The 20828-nt window shown below is 49.4% G+C and overlaps 1 protein-coding gene and 1 long non-coding RNA gene across 6 annotated transcripts in view; both read right to left on the bottom strand.

Moving 5' to 3' along the window:
* Window positions 1-20828, bottom strand: part of LOC144132355 (protein stum homolog) — a 452020-nt gene that overhangs the window by 158781 nt on the left and 272411 nt on the right. The window lies entirely within an intron of this gene.
* LOC144132356 (uncharacterized) lies at window positions 10893-14742 on the bottom strand. Its single transcript, XR_013314793.1, has 4 exons — window positions 14262-14742; window positions 12863-13075; window positions 12639-12805; window positions 10893-11158 (listed from the first exon to the last, which is right to left on the bottom strand). It is a non-coding gene; the product is annotated as an uncharacterized LOC144132356 (long non-coding RNA).

Genomic DNA, 20828 nt, shown 5'->3' with positions numbered 1-20828 from the left:
CTACTTAGGGCACGTATAGTGACCGCCGGTCCGAATAATGAGAGTGAAATAAGGAGAAGAATCACAATGGGGTGGAGCGCATAAGGCAGGTTCTCTCAGGTCAGGGAAGACGTCTACTTAGGGCAGGTATAGTGACCGCCGGTCCGAGTCACGAGATGAAATAAGGAGAAGAATCACAATGGGGTGGAGCGCATATGGCAGGTTCTCTCAGGTCAGGGAAGACGTCTTCTTAGGGCAGGTATAGTGACCGCCGGTGCGAATCACGAGAGTGAAATAAGGAGAAGAATCACAATAGGGTGGAGCGCATAAGGCAGGTTCTCTCAGGTCAGGGAAGATGTCTACTTAGGGCAGGTATAGTGACCGCCGGTCCGAATCACGAGAGTGAAATTAGGAGAAGAATCACAATGGGGTGGAGCGCATATAGCAGGTTCTCTCAGGTCAGGGAAGACGTCTACTTAGGGCAGGTATAGTGACCTCCGGTCCGAATCACGAGAGTGAAATAAGAAGAATCACATGGGGTGGCCGCGCATATGGCAGGTTCTCTCAGGTCACGGAAGACGTCTACTTAGGGCAGGTATAGTGACCGCCGGTCCGAATGACGAGAATGAAATAAGGAGAAGAATCACAATGGGGTGGAGCGCATAAGGCAGGTTCTCTCAGGTCAGGGAAGACGTCTACTTAGGGCACGTATAGTGACCGCCGGTCCCAATCACGAGAGTGAAATAAGGAGAAGAATCACAATGGCGTGGAGCGCATAAGGCAGGTTCTCTCAGGTCAAAGAAGACGTCTACTTAGGGCAGGTATAGTGACCGCCGGTCCGAATCACGAGAATGAAATAAGGAGAAGAATCACAATGGGGTGGAGTGCATATGGCAGGTTCTCTCAGGTCAGGGAAGACGTCTACTTAGGGCAGGTATAGTAACCGCCGGTCCTAATCACGAGAATGAAATAAGGAGAATCACAATGGGGTGGAGCGCATAAGGCAGGTTCTCTCAGGTCAGGGAAGACGTCTACTTAGGACAGGTATAGTGACCGCCGGTCCCAATCACGAGAGTGAATTAAGGAGAAGAATCACAATGGGGTGGAGCGCATAAGGCAGGTTCTCTCCGGTCAAAGAAGATGTCTACTTAGGGCAGGTATAGTGACCGCCGGTCCGAATCACGAGAGTGAAATAAGGAGAAGAATCACAATGGGGTGTAGCGCATAAGGCAGGTTCTCTGAGGTCAAAGAAGACGTTTTCTTAGTGCAGCTATAGTGACCGCCGGTCCGAATCACGAGAGTGAAATAAGGAGAAGAAACACAATAGGGTGGAGAGCATAAGGCAGGTTCTCTCAGGTCAAAGAAGACGTCTACTTAGGGCAGGTATAGTGACCGCCGGTCCGAATCACGAGAGTGAAATAAGGAGAAGAATCCCAATGGGGTGGAGCGCATATGGGAGGTTCTCTCAGGTCAGGTAAGACGTCTACTTAGGGATGGTATAGTGACCGCCGGTCCGAATCACGAGAGTGAAATAAAGAGAAGAATCACAATGGGGTGGAACGCATATGGCAGGTTCTCTCAGGTCAGGGAAGACGTTTACTTAGGGCAGGCATAGTGACCGCCGGTCCGAATCACGAGAATGAAATAAGGAGAAGAATCACAATAGGGTGGAGCGCATATGGCAGGTTCTCTCAGGTCAGGGAAGACGTCTACTTAGGGCAGGTATAGTGACCGCCGGTCCAAATCACGAGAGTGAAATAAGGAGAAGAATCACAATGGGGTGGAGCGCATATGGCAGGTTCTATCAGGTCAGGGAAGACGTCTACTTAGGGCAGGTATAGTGACCGCCGGTCCGAATCACGAGAGTGAAATAAGGAGAAGAATCACAATGGGGTGGAGCGCATATGGCATGTTCTCTCAGGTCAGGGAAGACGTCTACTTAGGGCACGTATAGTGACCGCCGGTCCGAATCACGAGAGTGAAATAAGGAGAAGAATCACAATGGGGTGGAGCGCATATGGCAGGTTCTCTCAGGTCAGGGAAGACGTCTACTTAGGGCAGGCATAGTGACCGCCGGTCCGAATCACGAGAGTGAAATAAGGAGAAGAATCACAATGGGGTGGAGCGCATATGGCATGTTCTCTCAGGTAAGGGAAGACGTCTACTTAGGGCACGTATAGTGACCGCCGGTCCGAATCACGAGAGTGAAATAAGGAGAAGAATCACAATGGGGGGAGCGCATATGGCAGGTTCTCTCAGGTCAGAGAAGACGTCTACTTAGGGCAGGTATAGTGACCGCCGGTCCGAATCACGAGAGTGAAATAAGGAGAAGAATCACAATGGGGTGGAGCGCATATGGCAGGTTCTCTCAGGTCAGGGAAGACGTCTACTTAGGGCAGGAATAGTGACCGCCGGTCCGAATCACGAGAGTGAAATAAGGAGAAGAATCACAATGGGGTGGAGCGCATATGGCATGTTCACTCAGGTCAGGGAAGACGTCTACTTAGGGCACGTATAGTGACCGCCGGTCCGAATCACGAGAGTGAAATAAGGAGAAGAATCACAATGGGGTGGAGCGCATATGGCAGGTTCTCTCAGGTCAGGGAAGACGTCTACTTAGGGCAGGTATAGTGACCGCCGGTCCGAACCACGAGAGTGAAATAAGGAGAATCACAATGGGGTGGAGCGATATGGTAGGTTCTCTCAGGTCAGGGAAAACGTCTACTTAGGGCAGGTATAGTGACCGCCGGTCCGAATCACGAGAGTGAAATAAGGAGAAGAATCACAATGGGGTGGAGCGCATATGGCAGGTTCTCTAAGGTCAGGAAAGACGTCTACTTAGGGCAGGTATAGTGACCGCCGGTCCGAATAACGAGAGTGAAATAAGGAGAAGAATCACAATGGGGTGGAGCGCATATGGCAGGTTCTCTAAGGTCAGGAAAGACGTCTACTTAGGGCAGGTATAGTGACCGCCGGTCCGAATCACGAGAGTGAAATAAGGAGAAGAATCACAATGGGGTGGAGCGCATATGGCATGTTCTCTCAGGTCAGGGAAGACGTCTACTTAGGGCACGTATAGTGACCGCCGGTCCGAATAATGAGAGTGAAATAAGGAGAAGAATCACAATGGGGTGGAGCGCATATGGCAGGTTCTCTAAGGTCAGGAAAGACGTCTACGTAGGGCAGGTATAGTGCCCGCCGGTCCGAATCACGAGAGTGAAATAAGGAGAAGAATCACAATGGGGTGGAGCGCATATGGCAGGTTCTATCAGGTCAGGGAAGACGTCTACTTAGGGCAGGTATAGTGACCGCCGGTCCGAATCACGAGAGTGAAATAAGGAGAAGAATCACAATGGCGTGGAGCGCATAAGGAAGGTTCTCTCAGGTCAAACAAGACGTCTACTTAGGGCAGGTATAGTGACCGCCGGTCCGAATCACGAGAATGAAATAAGGAGAAGAATCACAATGGGGTGGAGTGCATATGGCAGGTTCTCTCAGGTCAGGGAAGACGTCTACTTAGGGCAGGTATAGTAACCACCGGTCCGAATCACGAGAATGAAATAAGGAGAATCACAATGGGGTGGAGCGCATAAGGCAGGTTCTCTCAGGTCAGGGAAGACGTCTACTTAGGGCAGGTATAGTGACCGCCGGTCCCAATCACGAGAGTGAATTAAGGAGAAGAATCACAATGGGGTGGAGCGCATAAGGCAGGTTCTCTCCGGTCAAAGAAGACGTCTGCTTAGGGCAGGTATAGTGACCGCCGGTCCGAATCACGAGAGTGAACTAAGGAGAAGAATCACAATGGGGTGTAGCGCATAAGGCAGGTTCTCTCAGGTCAAAGAAGACGTTTTCTTAGTGCAGCTATAGTGACCGCCGGTCCGAATCACGAGAGTGAAATAAGGAGAAGAAACGCAAAAGGGTGGAGCGCATAAGGCAGGTTCTCTCAGGTCAAAGAAGACGTCTACTTAGGGCAGGTATAGTGACAGCCGGTCCGAATCACGAGTGAAATAGGGAGAAGAATCACAATGGGGTGGAGCGCATAAGGCAGGTTCTCTCAGGTCAGGGAAGACGTCTACTTAGGGCAGGTATAGTGACCGCCGGTCCGAATCACGAGAATGAAATAAGGAGAAGAATCACAATGGGGAGGAGCGCATATGGTAGGTTCTCTCATGTCAGGGAAGACGTCTACTTAGGGCAGGTATAGTGACTGCCGGTTCGAATCACGTGAGTGAAATAAGGAGAAGAATCACAATTGGGTGGAGCGCATAAGGTAGGTTCTCTCAGGACAGGGAAGATGTCTACTTAGGGCAGGTATACTGACCGCCGGTCCGAATCACGAGAGTGAAATAACAGAAGAATCACAATGGGGTGCAGCGCATATGGCAGGTTCTCTCAGGTCAGGGAAGACGTCTACTTAGGGCAGGTATAGTGACCGCCGGTCCGAATCACGAGAGTGAAATAAGGAGAAGAATCACAATGGGGTGGAGCGCATATGGCAGGTTCACTCAGGTCAGGGAAGACGTCCACTTAGGGCAGGTATAGTGACCGCCGGTCCGAACCACGAGAGTGAAATAAGGAGAATCACAATGGGGTGGAGCGATATGGTAGGTTCTCTCAGGTCAGGGAAAACGTCTACTTAGGGCAGGTATAGTGACCGCCGGTCCGAATCACGAGAGTGAAATAAGGAGAAGAATCACAATGGGGTGGAGCGCATATGGCAGGTTCTCTAAGGTCAGGAAAGACGTCTACTTAGGGCAGGTATAGTGACCGCCGGTCCGAATAACGAGAGTGAAATAAGGAGAATCACAATGGGGTGGAACGCATATGGCAGGTTCTCTAAGGTCAGGGAAGACGTTTACTTAGGTCAGGCATAGTGACCGCCGGTCCGAATCACGAGAATGAAATAAGGAGAAGAATCACAATGGGGTGGAGCGCATATGGCAGGTTCTCTAAGGTCAGGGAAGACGTCTACTTAGAGCAGTTATAGTGACCGCCGGTCCGAATAATGAGAGTGAAATAAGGAGAAGAATCACAATGGGGTGGAGCGCATATGGCAGGTTCTCTAAGGTCAGGAAAGACGTCTACTTAGGGCAGGTATAGTGACCGCCGGTCCGAATCACGAGAGTGAAATAAGGAGAAGAATCACAATGGGGTGGAGCGCATATGGCATGTTCTCTCAGGTCAGGGAAGACGTCTACTTAGGGCACGTATAGTGACCGCCGGTCCGAATAATGAGAGTGAAATAAGGAGAAGAATCACAATGGGGTGGAGCGCATATGGCAGGTTCTCTAAGGTCAGGAAAGACGTCTACGTAGGGCAGGTATAGTGCCCGCCGGTCCGAATCACGAGAGTGAAATAAGGAGAAGAATCACAATGGGGTGGAGCGCATATGGCAGGTTCTGTCAGGTCAGGGAAGACGTCTACTTAGGGCAGGTATAGTGACCGCCGGTCCGAATCACGAGAGTGAAATAAGGAGAAGAATCACAATGGGGTGATGCGCATATGGCAGGTTCTATCAGGTCAGGGAAGACGTCTACTTAGGGCAGGTATAGTGACCGCCGGTCCGAATCACGAGAGCGAAATAAGGAGAAGAATCACAATGGGGTGGAGCGCATATGGCAGGTTCTATCAGGTCAGGGAAGACGTCTACTTAGGGCAGGTATAGTGACCGCCGGTCCGAATCACGAGAGTGAAATAAGGAGAAGAATCACAATAGGGTGGAGCGCATAAGGCAGGTTCTCTCAGATCAGGGAAGACGTCTACTTAGGGCAGGTATAGTGACCGCCGGTCCGAATCATGAGAGTGAAATAAGAAGAATCACAATGGGGTGGAGCGCATATGGCAGGTTCTCTCAGGTCAGGGAAGACGTCTACTTAGGCCAGGTATAGTGACCGCCGGTGCGAATCACGAGAGTGAAATAAGGAGAAGAATCACAATAGGGTGGAGCGCATAAGGCAGGTTCTCTCAGGTCAGGGAAGATGTCTACTTAGGGCAGGTATAGTGACCGCCGGTCCGAATCACGAGAGTGAAATTAGAAGAATCACAATGGGGTGGAGCGCATATAGCAGGTTCTCTCAGGTCAGGGAAGACGTCTACTTAGGGCAGGTATGGTTACCGCCGGTCCGAATCACGAGAGTGAAATAAGGAGAAGAATCACAATGGGGTGGAGCGCATAATGCAGGTTCTCTTAGGTCAGGAAAGACGTCTACTTAGGGCAGGTATAGTGACCGCCGGTCCGAATCACGAGAGTGAAATAAGGAGAAGAATCACATGGGGTGGCCGCGCATATGGCAGGTTCTCTCAGGTCACGGAAGACGTCTACTTAGGGCAGGTATAGTGACCGCCGGTCCGAATGACGAGAATGAAATAAGGAGAAGAATCACAATGGGGTGGAGCGCATAAGGCAGGTTCTCTCAGGTCAGGGAAGACGTCTACTTAGGGCACGTATAGTGACCGCCGGTCCCAATCACGAGAGTGAAATAAGGAGAAGAATCACAATGGCGTGGAGCGCATAAGGCAGGTTCTCTCAGGTCAAAGAAGACGTCTACTTAGGGTAGGTATAGTGACCGCCGGTCCGAATCACGAGAATGAAATAAGGAGAAGAATCACAATGGGGTGGAGTGCATATGGCAGGTTCTCTCAGGTCAGGGAAGACGTCTACTAAGGGCAGGTATAGTAACCCCCGGTCCGAATCACGAGAATAAGATAAGGAGAATCACAATGGGGTGGAGCGCATAAGGCAGGTTCTCTCAGGTCAGGGAAGACGTCTACTTAGGGCAGGTATAGTGACCGCCGGTCCCAATCACGAGAGTGAATTAAGGAGAAGAATCACAATGGGGTGGAGCGCATAAGGCAGGTTCTCTCCGGTCAAAGAAGACGTCTACTTAGGGCAGGTATAGTGACCGCCGGTCCGAATCACGAGAGTGAAATAAGGAGAAGAATCACAATGGGGTGTAGCGCATAAGGCAGGTTCTCTCAGGTCAAAGAAGACGTTTTCTTAGTGCAGCTATAGTGACCGCCGGTCCGAATCACGAGAGTGAAATAAGGAGAAGAAACACAATAGGGTGGAGCGCATAAGGCAGGTTCTCTCAGGTCAAAGAAGACGTCTACTTAGGGCAGGTATAGTGACAGCCGGTCCGAATCACGAGTGAAATAAGGAGAAGAATCACAATGGGGTGGAGCGCATAAGGCAGGTTCTCTCAGGTCAGGGAAGACGTCTACTCAGGGCAGGTATAGTGACCGCCGGTCCGAATCACGAGAGTGAAATAAGGAGAAGAATCACAATGGGGTGGAGCGCATATGGCAGGTTCACTCAGGTCAGGGAAGACGTCTGCTTAGGGCAGGTATAGTGACCGCCGGTCCGAATCACGAGAGTGAAATAAGGAGAAGAATCACAATGGGGTGGAGCGCATATGGCAGGTTCTATCAGGTCAGGGAAGACGTCTACTTAGGGCAGGTATAGTGACCGCCGGTCCGAATCACGAGAGTGAAATAAGGAGAAGAATCACAATGGCGTGGAGCGCATAAGGAAGGTTCTCTCAGGTCAAACAAGACGTCTACTTAGGGCAGGTATAGTGACCGCCGGTCCGAATCACGAGAATGAAATAAGGAGAAGAATCACAATGGGGTGGAGTGCATATGGCAGGTTCTCTCAGGTCAGGGAAGACGTCTACTTAGGGCAGGTATAGTAACCACCGGTCCGAATCACGAGAATGAAATAAGGAGAATCACAATGGGGTGGAGCGCATAAGGCAGGTTCTCTCAGGTCAGGGAAGACGTCTACTTAGGGCAGGTATAGTGACCGCCGGTCCCAATCACGAGAGTGAATTAAGGAGAAGAATCACAATGGGGTGGAGCGCATAAGGCAGGTTCTCTCCGGTCAAAGAAGACGTCTGCTTAGGGCAGGTATAGTGACCGCCGGTCCGAATCACGAGAGTGAAATAAGGAGAAGAATCACAATGGGGTGTAGCGCATAAGGCAGGTTCTCTCAGGTCAAAGAAGACGTTTTCTTAGTGCAGCTATAGTGACCGCCGGTCCGAATCACGAGAGTGAAATAAGGAGAAGAAACGCAAAAGGGTGGAGCGCATAAAGGGAGACTGAGGCGGTTTTCAAATCTGCTAACCTACTAGGCTTTTGAAGTATACTCATTGTTGACCATGTCTGTGAAGTTATTTTTTCAATTGTTGCAAAAGCACCGGCGCAATCACAGATTGAAATCACGCCGTTCAAATCTCCCGCGTCCCTAGAGAGCGCAGGAGAGGGAAACAGCGGAGAGGAGAACCGCCTCCTTGTCGGCCCGTGTGACGTCATTTTGAGGAGCCGGAGACCCTCCGAGTCACCCGAACGTGCTTTCAGCGCGCGTTGTTCCTCGTGTTGCCTGCGTTGTCGTAATCCCAAAGTGTTTCAGCCATGTTTTCAGCATCCGACCACGTGCAGCCGATCTAAAATGAGGTACTGCTGTGCATTCGGGTGTACGAGCACCTACGGCCGCGACGATGTCGTCTTCCACACTTTCCCGAAAGATCAAAAGCTCGCAGCGCAGTGGGTCGTGGCTGTGAAGAGGAAGAATTTCAAGCCGACCAAAGCAAGCGTACTTTGCTCGAAGCACTTTCGTGACAGCGACTACGCGCAGAGCTTGTCCCTAATGCGATCGCTAGGGATTTCTGTCAGAGGGGCAAGGCTGAACCATGACGCGGTTCCTTCAGTATTTTCGCACAAAAAAAGCATGTCGCCACCGCCAAAAAGTGCATTTGCTAAAAGAAGGAAACATGAGGTGAGTGCTTCTACTTCCGATTTTAAATTCATTACTTCGCGGAAATTCAGGTCTCATTTTTGTGTGGAGCGTGGCATGAAGCGTTGACTGTGATTCGCCCACGTGGAGAGCGATCCCGCGATGGTAGGGCACAGCTGCATGCGCCGCGCGCGGCTGTACTGGCGAGTTTCCTTTTCTCGCGCAAGGGGATATGCTATAGAGACCCCTGTGCTAAACGTTACTTAATTAATCAACGAAACACCGCTGGTGATTCTTCGCGTGCAGACGGGACAGGCAATTGAAGAAAGCCCACTGCTTTGCCTGACATGCTCGGGAAGCCCCTGCGGAGCAGTGGCGCTGCCAGGTTGGCCAGGTCTTGGGGCGCGCTGAGCGAGGTTTGGTCCGACGCGTCGAAGCAAACAAATGTCGAAGCTGTTCACATGCGGCGTCGTGATTTCCCACCCGTTGCTGCTTCGCCTTGAATCATTAGCTACGCAATCTGAAACGGAAATACTCGACAGAGCCTGGGCGAGTTGAAGCTTGGCTTTGAAACACAGGTGCGCGGCGTCGGACTTATTCTGGCAGCGGCGGGACGCAGAACGGACTAGAAGTTAATAGAGACATTTAGAATAGGGTGAAGCTGCCGATTAGGGTCACAGGGGAATAGCGAGGAGCCACTTTAAAAGCGCGAAGGGAAGAGATCTTATTAGTGTGTAATGACCGCACATCCAGACCATGAGAGTGAAAGAAATAGGATAATAAGAATAAGGAGCAGTGCATTTGGCAGGTATGCTGAAATCATGAATGGTAATTTACCAGTATCCCTCAAGAGCAAATTGTACAAAAGCTGTATCTTACCAGTACTCACTATTATGGTGCAGAAACAAAATTAGCAAAAAAGGTTGAACTTAGATTGAGTACAATGCTGCAAGCTGTGGAAAGTGAAAAGTGCAACGTTACGATATGAACGAGTTAATGACATCCTAGCAGAAATCAAGAGGAAATGGCAGGGAATGGAATGGAGGGCTGGACAACCTATCGTTGTTGAGTGTAATAGAAGGGATTCCAAAATTTTGAGCAACCTGTGCGGTGCAGCAGGATTTACATGAAAAGCTTCATGAGCTAGTTAAATAATGGCTGTTTAAATTTCTTCCATACCATTTATTACAGTGCACCTCAAATGCCAATGTTTATTAAAACTATCGAAACTTATAAGTGGTTCATTACTGAACAGAAGTTTATTTACAGGTGCACTGAAATATTTTTTAACTGGTTGATGCAGGAGCATACAGCAAGCCGCACGCTTAGAGCTATACAAAGAGATGATAATAGCCGTTTCCTTTTAGAATCAGAAGCTTTCCAGAAGCTAGAAGACATTGCAAAGTCTAAGGCCCTTCTGCAAGACATGCCACGGCTATCCACCAGACATCAAACATATGGATTAGAGGCTTTTCATAGCCTTCTAGTCCATTTTACACCGAAGACCTACCATTATTCGTATTCAGGAATGAGGGCCAGGTAAGCTGTTGTCTTCTATACTCTATTTTCACAGTGAGAAACCATCGATATCACAAAACAATTGTGTTAAACAAAACAAATGTTAAACGCATCTATAGAAAAGTGAAAGGCATGTAGGCACGTGCCAGAACTATATGAAAAGGTGCCCATCTTAAATTACACTTACTGAAATTGTCAATAGCTGCATCATTTCTTACGTCGTCTAAACAGAAATTAAAAACAGAGTCGAGCGAATCGGAAGGGATTTTACGTGCCGACACTTTGTGAGCGTTTAGTTTTGGCTGTGTTTACCATACAAGAACTGCATTTTCATTTTCAATTTGCCCAGCAACTGAGGCGATGCATTGTTCTGTTCGCTCTTCAAAAGTAGTTCTTTGCTTCTTCAGTATTTTCATCATGCGTGCTCATGGTGCTTTTAAGCACTAATTGCTAACATGGTGCTGTGCTTAACATCCATCAGTGACCTTCTTTTGTTGCATGATCTTTACGGTTGGACTTTTTATATATGTTACACATTTACACGTTTTCACACGGTCCTGTGCAACTTTTTCAGGACCCAACTTGCTGCACTTCACTACAATGAGAACAGTGGACGTGGTCAGGCACGCACAAAGGATGGCACACTTCGATGGTGTGTGCGTTACCCAAAGGCAGCAGGTGGTAACCCAACAGCTTGTCCAGTAAAGGAGCCACCCACTCATGGTAAGCTTGCACCACCTAGTTTATTTGGTCATGAAGAAAGTGAATATTGCACAATCTACAAGATGAAATGCTCACACAGGCTACGTCAAATGCCTCCTCGACAAGGTTGTGGCCATGGCTGAGAGCACGCAGCCCCAGGAGAGGAAAACTGCCCCAGAATCTCGCCCACCACTCAGCAGCAGTTTTCCAAAGGTCCCAAAGGAGAAGCTGGTCGAGAAAAGAAAGTCAAGATTCAATAGGCAATGATCAGCCTCTCATGATCTGCAGAGAAAATGCTGGTAAGTAGTATGGGGGTTTACCACATGTCCCAAATCTGAACGTGGGTTGAGCAGCCAAAGCCCTTGATAGCCATTGTGACAGGTAAAAATGTACAGCAAAGGATGTGATGACATGCACCGTGTAGTTTAATTAGGGAGTACTAGTTACTAAAATGTTTAGTTTGTAAAAAAAATGAAAAACAGATATCACTAAACACAAGAAGGCAGAGTAGGCGAAATCATGCAGCCACTAAAAAGTACGTATACCACTTTGCACTATATGCTGGGGATTGCATAGATTACAAGGAAAAAGAATGCAACCTTGACAACCACTTTAAGGCCTCTATTCTTTCCTTCGTGGCATTTTTTTGCTCCCTTAGCTGTTTTCCTTTTATTGTTTTATTGCCGTTGTTCATTTAGATTCTGTTGCATTTTTTTTGGAAAAAGGGGGGTCTGTTCTTGCATTCTTTTCAACTCAGTATGGTTACTAACCCGCTTCTCTCCTACCTGTAGGTGACAGCCTCCATGGCTAGACAAGAGCTGTTTGAAGACTAAGCGCGCCACCTTCCCACCCTCTTCGCTCCACACCCCACCGTAACCCCAGTCCATCCTCCTTAGAGTGAAGGGCCTATATAACCCCTGCCAATGATGACCACACTTGACCTGACAAAGACAAGTCCTCTTGTTGGAACGCTGGTCGCTGGACTGAGGCTCTCTCTTCACTTTATTTTTTTAAGATTTCAATCTGCTGTACTTCATATCTGCCATTACGAAAGAGGAACCAATGCACTACTGCCACATATTTAGCAGCCATTGCTGTCTTCCAAAAAATATTAGTAGCGACAGACTGTGGTGAACACACCATAAACTATAAGACAGTATCTGCATGATCCTAAAAGCTTTATCCTTCTGCATTTCTCGACAATTTGTAGGTTAGCATAAAAAGACTTGAAGTCCAACGGTCTCACCGAACGGTTTAACCGGACATTTGTTGACATGCTCACCATGTATATCAGTCCTGACCATTCCAACTGGGACCTTGTCCTTCCTTTCGTCACCTACGCATATAATACTGCCGTCCAGTCCACCGCCAGATATTCTCCATTCTTCTTTTCTTTTATTACTATTTCAAATGGAGTGAAATTGTAATTTCATTCCCATGCTCCTCATTCTGTAGCATGGTCTCTACCGCCCACTTGATTCACATTCTTACTGGCGAGATGTATGCTGACTTGCAGAAGCTTCGCAAATAAATTACTTTTTTGAAAGCATCTGTGTGTTTTTATCTCTGGTTTTGCCAACCATGAATGAAAATTTATTTCATGAATGTTCTAGGCATTTGCACAAACTCTGGAAGGAGGTACAAATAACTGCAAATTAGAGGAATGACTTGTGTGCTTAGCTATTTAGGCTTTATAATGTGTACTTACCTCAGCAAGTATAAGGGTGCTTGAATCCTGTATAACTGCCATCAGCAGAAAGATATTTTTTTCTTACAGCACTGAGCACGCAGCTCGGCAGGATTTCTCTCTTGTGCCTGCCCAGTCTTTTCCACACAAGGTAGACAAATTGTCGATATGCAGCATACCTCATCCTCCTAAAATAAAGAATGCATGTCAATAAAACTGACCCAGCTACCACATGTGCTCCTCACTTGTTCACAGAGCCCCTGTCGTTTCTTGATGCCCTGGATTCCTGCCGTGCCAGTGCAACTTCAAGGACTGCTTTGTTGAGGCATACATCTTTGAATTTTTTTGTTGTTGTGATGCAACGCGCCCGCTTCTGCTTTCCAGTAATTTCGGGGACCTCTTGACAACATAGGCAGTCTTCTTTTTCAGTCATTACTGCGCAGTGTTTGCAGGAACACCTGAAGAGGAAGGTAAAACGCTTCGGTAATGCTTCAGTGCCAAGCCTGTAGGCAAGAAGTCTAAAATCGTACTATGCATTAGTAAAGTTTGCCGGTGGTTTTCAAAACTGAATGCACCGCTTGAAAGCACCTCGATGAATGCGACTTGCAGGCGAAGCGATTTAGTGAGAAACGAAGAACTTTTATACAGGCTATTTACAAATGGGTACAAGAGTCAGTATACGGCCACAACTGCCCGCGGCCGACTTAGTCTATCGCCTGCACAGAGGCGAGGGACACCGCGTCCCAACAGTCGAACTGGCGCGCCTTGCACCAGCTCTCAAGCGGTCGCTGCCTCCGCGCTCGGCCAGACCGAGCGCCTGCCTGCTAGGAGTAGCTAGAGACAACCTGTCACGAGCGCAGCCCCCTTCGCCGGTCCACCCTCAAGATGTCCGCGCCCCTTTTCACGCGTAAAAATAAATTGCTAACTGCAGCTCGTCAGTTTGAACGAGTCGGAAAGCTCAAAACTGATGTCAACGTCTTTCCCTTATACCAGAATTCCTCCCCAGGCGGCTGCACCGTCCCTCGCCCAGGGGACGGGCCCAAGGTCGAGGCCGGCAGAGAGCCCCGCCGTCTGGGGTGGCGAGGGAAGCCGCAAGCGCGAACGGGGAGATAGACCTAAGTGCATGGAAGCTCAAACTGGTCCTTCCCTTCTAACGACGTGCAGCAAAGCAAAATAAAACAGGACGCGCAGCATAGGTCACTGCCCCGTCGCGGAGTGTTCGCAACAGATGTGCCAAAAAGATGCGCCAGCGCGCCGAACCCTACAGCATTACTCTGAAGATATGAAAAACAAACGTGCACATGCTGAATAATTTGCGTATACTGGAAGAATGCATGTTAAAAACGGACTGTCGCACGCCGATCAGGCTATCGTACAGCACGCGCAAATACTGCGGTAGCAGCCTGTTCCTTGAATTTATTTGTCGATAAATTGCATTTACAACCGGGATAATGTGTTCTGCCAGCGCGCTCAAACACTGACCGTGTTCTATACCTACACTACACCTGCGTATTCCTCGCGACCAAATGCAATAAAGAAATGCCGCACTGAGCCACTCGCGCTGTAGGGCCTCGTCAGCAGCAACGCCGCATCAACAAACAGCATCTATATGCGCGGGAACCGATTAGCAATCGAGATACTTACCAGTTCACATTTCCCACGCGTAAAAATGCCTCGTCGCTTTCGCTGGCGGCCAACGACGAACTGTCGCTCGACGGGGGCGCAGTAGAACTCCCTTGCGGGGATGCGTCAGGCTCAAAAAGGTAAGGGGAAGTACCGAGCTGAACTGTGGAATGAAAGCCTTCCATAAGATAACCCCGATGTTCACGTGAGAGCCAAAAGTGTCTTGTAATCGCTTATACAACACCGCGAAGAGCTGCAATCGGCACGCAACGCAGCCTACGCAGCACTGCAGCCATATCGGCCGCTTCGCCGGTCCTCGAAGTGTCGTCACGTCTTCTTGGCCAATCAGAGGCGGCGGCGCGACCCGCGATGTGCCCCGAGGCGCCGGCTGCGTATTTCTGCTAAAAACGACAACTAGCGCTTGTTTTTACCAAATTTCAGTTCTCTATTCGAGTTCGCAGCATCAAAAACTGTAAGGTGCCGCCGCAAGCCCGATTTTTGCAAAAAGTGCTTCAGTCTCCCTTTAAGGCAGGTTCTCTCAGGTCAAAGAAGACGTCTACTTAGGGCAGGTATAGTGACAGCCGGTCCGAATCACGAGTGAAATAAGGAGAAGAATCACAATGGGGTGGAGCGCATAAGGCAGGTTCTCTCAGGTCAGGGAAGACGTCTACTTAGGGCAGGTATAGTGACCGCCGGTCCGAATCACGAGAATGAAATAAGGAGAAGAATCACAATGGGGAGGAGCGCATATGGTAGGTTCTCTCATGTCAGGGAAGACGTCTACTTAGGGCAGGTATAGTGACTGCCGGTTCGAATCACGTGAGTGAAATAAGGAGAAGAATCACAATTGGGTGGAGCGCATAAGGTAGGTTCTCTCAGGACAGGGAAGATGTCTACTTAGGGCAGGTATACTGACCGCCGGTCCGAATCACGAGAGTGAAATAACAGAAGAATCACAATGGGGTGCAGCGCATATGGCAGGTTCTCTCAGGTCAGGGAAGACGTCTACTTAGGGCAGGTATAGTGACCGCCGGTCCGAATCACGAGAGTGAAAAAGGAGAAGAATCACAATGGGGTGGAGCGCATATGGCAGGTTCACTCAGGTCAGGGAAGACGTCCACTTAGGGCAGGTATAGTGACCGCCGGTCCGAACCACGAGAGTGAAATAAGGAGAATCACAATGGGGTGGAGCGATATGGTAGGTTCTCTCAGGTCAGGGAAAACGTCTACTTAGGGCAGGTATAGTGACCGCCGGTCCGAATCACGAGAGTGAAATAAGGAGAAGAATCACAATGGGGTGGAGCGCATATGGCAGGTTCTCTAAGGTCAGGAAAGACGTCTACTTAGGGCAGGTATAGTGACCGCCGGTGCGAATCACGAGAGTGAAATAAGGAGAAGAATCACAATAGGGTGGAGCGCATAAGGCAGGTTCTCTCAGGTCAGGGAAGATGTCTACTTAGGGCAGGTATAGTGACCGCCGGTCCGAATCACGAGAGTGAAATTAGAAGAATCACAATGGGGTGGAGCGCATATAGCAGGTTCTCTCAGGTCAGGGAAGACGTCTACTTAGGGCAGGTATGGTTACCGCCGGTCCGAATAACGAGAGTGAAATAAGGAGAAGAATCACAATGGGGTGGAACGCATATGGCAGGTTCTCTAAGGTCAGGGAAGACGTTTACTTAGGTCAGGCATAGTGACCGCCGGTCCGAATCACGAGAATGAAATAAGGAGAAGAATCACAATGGGGTGGAGCGCATATGGCAGGTTCTCTAAGGTCAGGGAAGACGTCTACTTAGAGCAGTTATAGTGACCGCCGGTCCGAATAATGAGAGTGAAATAAGGAGAAGAATCACAATGGGGTGGAGCGCATATGGCAGGTTCACTCAGGTCAGGGAAGACGTCCACTTAGGGCAGGTATAGTCACCGCCGGTCCGAACCACGAGAGTGAAATAAGGAGAATCACAATGGGGTGGAGCGATATGGTAGGTTCTCTCAGGTCAGGGAAAACGTCTACTTAGGGCAGGTATAGTGACCGCCGGTCCGAATCACGAGAGTGAAATAAGGAGAAGAATCACAATGGGGTGGAGCGCATATGGCAGGTTCTCTAAGGTCAGGGAAGACGTCTACTTAGAGCAGTTATAGTGACCGCCGGTCCGAATAATGAGAGTGAAATAAGGAGAAGAATCACAATGGGGTGGAGCGCATATGGCAGGTTCTCTAAGGTCAGGAAAGACGTCTACTTAGGGCAGGTATAGTGACCGCCGGTCCGAATCACGAGAGTGAAATAAGGAGAAGAATCACAATGGGGTGGAGCGCATATGGCATGTTCTCTCAGGTCAGGGAAGACGTCTACTTAGGGCACGTATAGTGACCGCCGGTCCGAATAATGAGAGTGAAATAAGGAGAAGAATCACAATGGGGTGGAGCGCATATGGCAGGTTCTCTAAGGTCAGGAAAGACGTCTACGTAGGGCAGGTATAGTGCCCGCCGGTCCGAATCACGAGAGTGAAATAAGGAGAAGAATCACAATGGGGTGGAGCGCATATGGCAGGTTCTGTCAGGTCAGGGAAGACGTCTACTTAGGGCAGGTATAGTGACCGCCGGTCCGAATCACGAGAGTGAAATAAGGAGAAGAATCACAATGGGGTGATGCGCATATGGCAGGTTCTATCAGGTCAGGGAAGACGTCTACTTAGGGCAGGTATAGTGACCGCCGGTCCGAATCACGAGAGCGAAATAAGGAGAAGAATCACAATGGGGTGGAGCGCATATGGCAGGTTCTATCAGGTCAGGGAAGACGTCTACTTAGGGCAGGTATAGTGACCGCCGGTCCGAATCACGAGAGTGAAATAAGGAGAAGAATCACAATAGGGTGGAGCGCATAAGGCAGGTTCTCTCAGATCAGGGAAGACGTCTACTTAGGGCAGGTATAGTGACCGCCGGTCCGAATCATGAGAGTGAAATAAGAAGAATCACAATGGGGTGGAGCGCATATGGCAGGTTCTCTCAGGTCAGGGAAGACGTCTACTTAGGCCAGGTATAGTGACCGCCGGTGCGAATCACGAGAGTGAAATAAGGAGAAGAATCACAATAGGGTGGAGCGCATAAGGCAGGTTCTCTCAGGTCAGGGAAGATGTCTACTTAGGGCAGGTATAGTGACCGCCGGTCCGAATCACGAGAGTGAAATTAGAAGAATCACAATGGGGTGGAGCGCATAATGCAGGTTCTCTTAGGTCAGGAAAGACGTCTACTTAGGGCAGGTATAGTGACCGCCGGTCCGAATCACGAGAGTGAAATAAGGAGAAGAATCACATGGGGTGGCCGCGCATATGGCAGGTTCTCTCAGGTCACGGAAGACGTCTACTTAGGGCAGGTATAGTGACCGCCGGTCCGAATGACGAGAATGAAATAAGGAGAAGAATCACAATGGGGTGGAGCGCATAAGGCAGGTTCTCTCAGGTCAGGGAAGACGTCTACTTAGGGCACGTATAGTGACCGCCGGTCCCAATCACGAGAGTGAAATAAGGAGAAGAATCACAATGGCGTGGAGCGCATAAGGCAGGTTCTCTCAGGTCAAAGAAGACGTCTACTTAGGGTAGGTATAGTGACCGCCGGTCCGAATCACGAGAATGAAATAAGGAGAAGAATCACAATGGGGTGGAGTGCATATGGCAGGTTCTCTCAGGTCAGGGAAGACTTCTACTAAGGGCAGGTATAGTAACCCCCGGTCCGAATCACGAGAATAAAAAAAGGAGAATCACAATGGGGTGGAGCGCATAAGGCAGGTTCTCTCAGGTCAGGGAAGACGTCTACTTAGGGCAGGTATAGTGACCGCCGGTCCCAATCACGAGAGTGAATTAAGGAGAAGAATCACAATGGGGTGGAGCGCATAAGGCAGGTTCTCTCCGGTCAAAGAAGACGTCTACTTAGGGCAGGTATAGTGACCGCCGGTCCGAATCACGAGAGTGAAATAAGGAGAAGAATCACAATGGGGTGTAGCGCATAAGGCAGGTTCTCTCAGGTCAAAGAAGACGTTTTCTTAGTGCAGCTATAGTGACCGCCGGTCCGAATCACGAGAGTGAAATAAGGAGAAGAAACACAATAGGGTGGAGCGCATAAGGCAGGTTCTCTCAGGTCAAAGAAGACGTCTACTTAGGGCAGGTATAGTGACAGCCGGTCCGAATCACGAGTGAAATAAGGAGAAGAATCACAATGGGGTGGAGCGCATAAGGCAGGTTCTCTCAGGTCAGGGAAGACGTCTACTTAGGGCAGGTATAGTGACCGCCGGTCCGAATCACGAGAGTGAAATAAGGAGAAGAATCACAATGGGGTGGAGCGCATATGGCAGGTTCACTCAGGTCAGGGAAGACGTCTGCTTAGGGCAGGTATAGTGACCGCCGGTCCGAATCACGAGAGTGAAATAAGGAGAAGAATCACAATGGGGTGGAGCGCATATGGCAGGTTCTATCAGGTCAGGGAAGACGTCTACTTAGGGCAGGTATAGTGACCGCCGGTCCGAATCACGAGAGTGAAATAAGGAGAAGAATCACAATGGCGTGGAGCGCATAAGGAAGGTTCTCTCAGGTCAAACAAGACGTCTACTTAGGGCAGGTATAGTGACCGCCGGTCCGAATCACGAGAATGAAATAAGGAGAAGAATCACAATGGGGTGGAGTGCATATGGCAGGTTCTCTCAGGTCAGGGAAGACGTCTACTTAGGGCAGGTATAGTAACCACCGGTCCGAATCACGAGAATGAAATAAGGAGAATCACAATGGGGTGGAGCGCATAAGGCAGGTTCTCTCAGGTCAGGGAAGACGTCTACTTAGGGCAGGTATAGTGACCGCCGGTCCCAATCACGAGAGTGAATTAAGGAGAAGAATCACAATGGGGTGGAGCGCATAAGGCAGGTTCTCTCCGGTCAAAGAAGACGTCTGCTTAGGGCAGGTATAGTGACCGCCGGTCCGAATCACGAGAGTGAAATAAGGAGAAGAATCACAATGGGGTGTAGCGCATAAGGCAGGTTCTCTCAGGTCAAAGAAGACGTTTTCTTAGTGCAGCTATAGTGACCGCCGGTCCGAATCACGAGAGTGAAATAAGGAGAAGAAACGCAAAAGGGTGGAGCGCATAAGGCAGGTTCTCTCAGGTCAAAGAAGACGTCTACTTAGGGCAGGTATAGTGACAGCCGGTCCGAATCACGAGTGAAATAAGGAGAAGAATCACAATGGGGTGGAGCGCATAAGGCAGGTTCTCTCAGGTCAGGGAAGACGTCTACTTAGGGCAGGTATAGTGACCGCCGGTCTGAATCACGAGAATGAAATAAGGAGAAGAATCACAATGGGGAGGAGCGCATATGGTAGGTTCTCTCATGTCAGGGAAGACGTCTACTTAGGGCAGGTATAGTGACTGCCGGTTCGAATCACGTGAGTGAAATAAGGAGAAGAATCACAATGGGGTGGAGCGCATATGGCAGGTTCACTCAGGTCAGGGAAGACGTCCACTTAGGGCAGGTATAGTGACCGCCGGTCCGAACCACGAGAGTGAAATAAGGAGAATCACAATGGGGTGGAGCGATATGGTAGGTTCTCTCAGGTCAGGGAAAACGTCTACTTAGGGCAGGTATAGTGACCGCCGGTCCGAATCACGAGAGTGAAATAAGGAGAAGAATCACAATGGGGTGGAGCGCATATGGCAGGTTCTCTAAGGTCAGGAAAGACGTCTACTTAGGGCAGGTATAGTGACCGCCGGTCCGAATAACGAGAGTGAAATAAGGAGAAGAATCACAATGGGGTGGAACGCATATGGCAGGTTCTCTAAGGTCAGGGAAGACGTTTACTTAGGTCAGGCATAGTGACCGCCGGTCCGAATCACGAGAATGAAATAAGGAGAAGAATCACAATGGGGTGGAGCGCATATGGCAGGTTCTCTAAGGTCAGGGAAGACGTCTACTTAGAGCAGTTATAGTGACCGCCGGTCCGAATAATGAGAGTGAAATAAGGAGAAGAATCACAATGGGGTGGAGCGCATATGGCAGGTTCTCTAAGGTCAGGAAAGACGTCTACTTAGGGCAGGTATAGTGACCGCCGGTCCGAATCACGAGAGTGAAATAAGGAGAAGAATCACAATGGGGTGGAGCGCATATGGCATGTTCTCTCAGGTCAGGGAAGACGTCTACTTAGGGCACGTATAGTGACCGCGGGTCCGAATAATGAGAGTGAAATAAGGAGAAGAATCACAATGGGGTGGAGCGCATATGGCAGGTTCTCTAAGGTCAGGAAAGACGTCTACGTAGGGCAGGTATAGTGCCCGCCGGTCCGAATCACGAGAGTGAAATAAGGAGAAGAATCACAATGGGGTGGAGCGCATATGGCAGGTTCTGTCAGGTCAGGGAAGACGTCTACTTAGGGCAGGTATAGTGACCGCCGGTCCGAATCACGAGAGTGAAATAAGGAGAAGAATCACAATGGGGTGATGCGCATATGGCAGGTTCTATCAGGTCAGGGAAGACGTCTACTTAGGGCAGGTATAGTGACCGCCGGTCCGAATCACGAGAGCGAAATAAGGAGAAGAATCACAATGGGGTGGAGC

This window comes from Amblyomma americanum, chromosome 5 (assembly GCF_052857255.1).
Source record: "Amblyomma americanum isolate KBUSLIRL-KWMA chromosome 5, ASM5285725v1, whole genome shotgun sequence".
Taxonomy (NCBI): Eukaryota; Metazoa; Arthropoda; class Arachnida; order Ixodida; family Ixodidae; genus Amblyomma; species Amblyomma americanum.
Note: the sequence above shows the minus strand (reverse complement) of the source record. Positions and strands in the feature narration are given on the sequence as shown.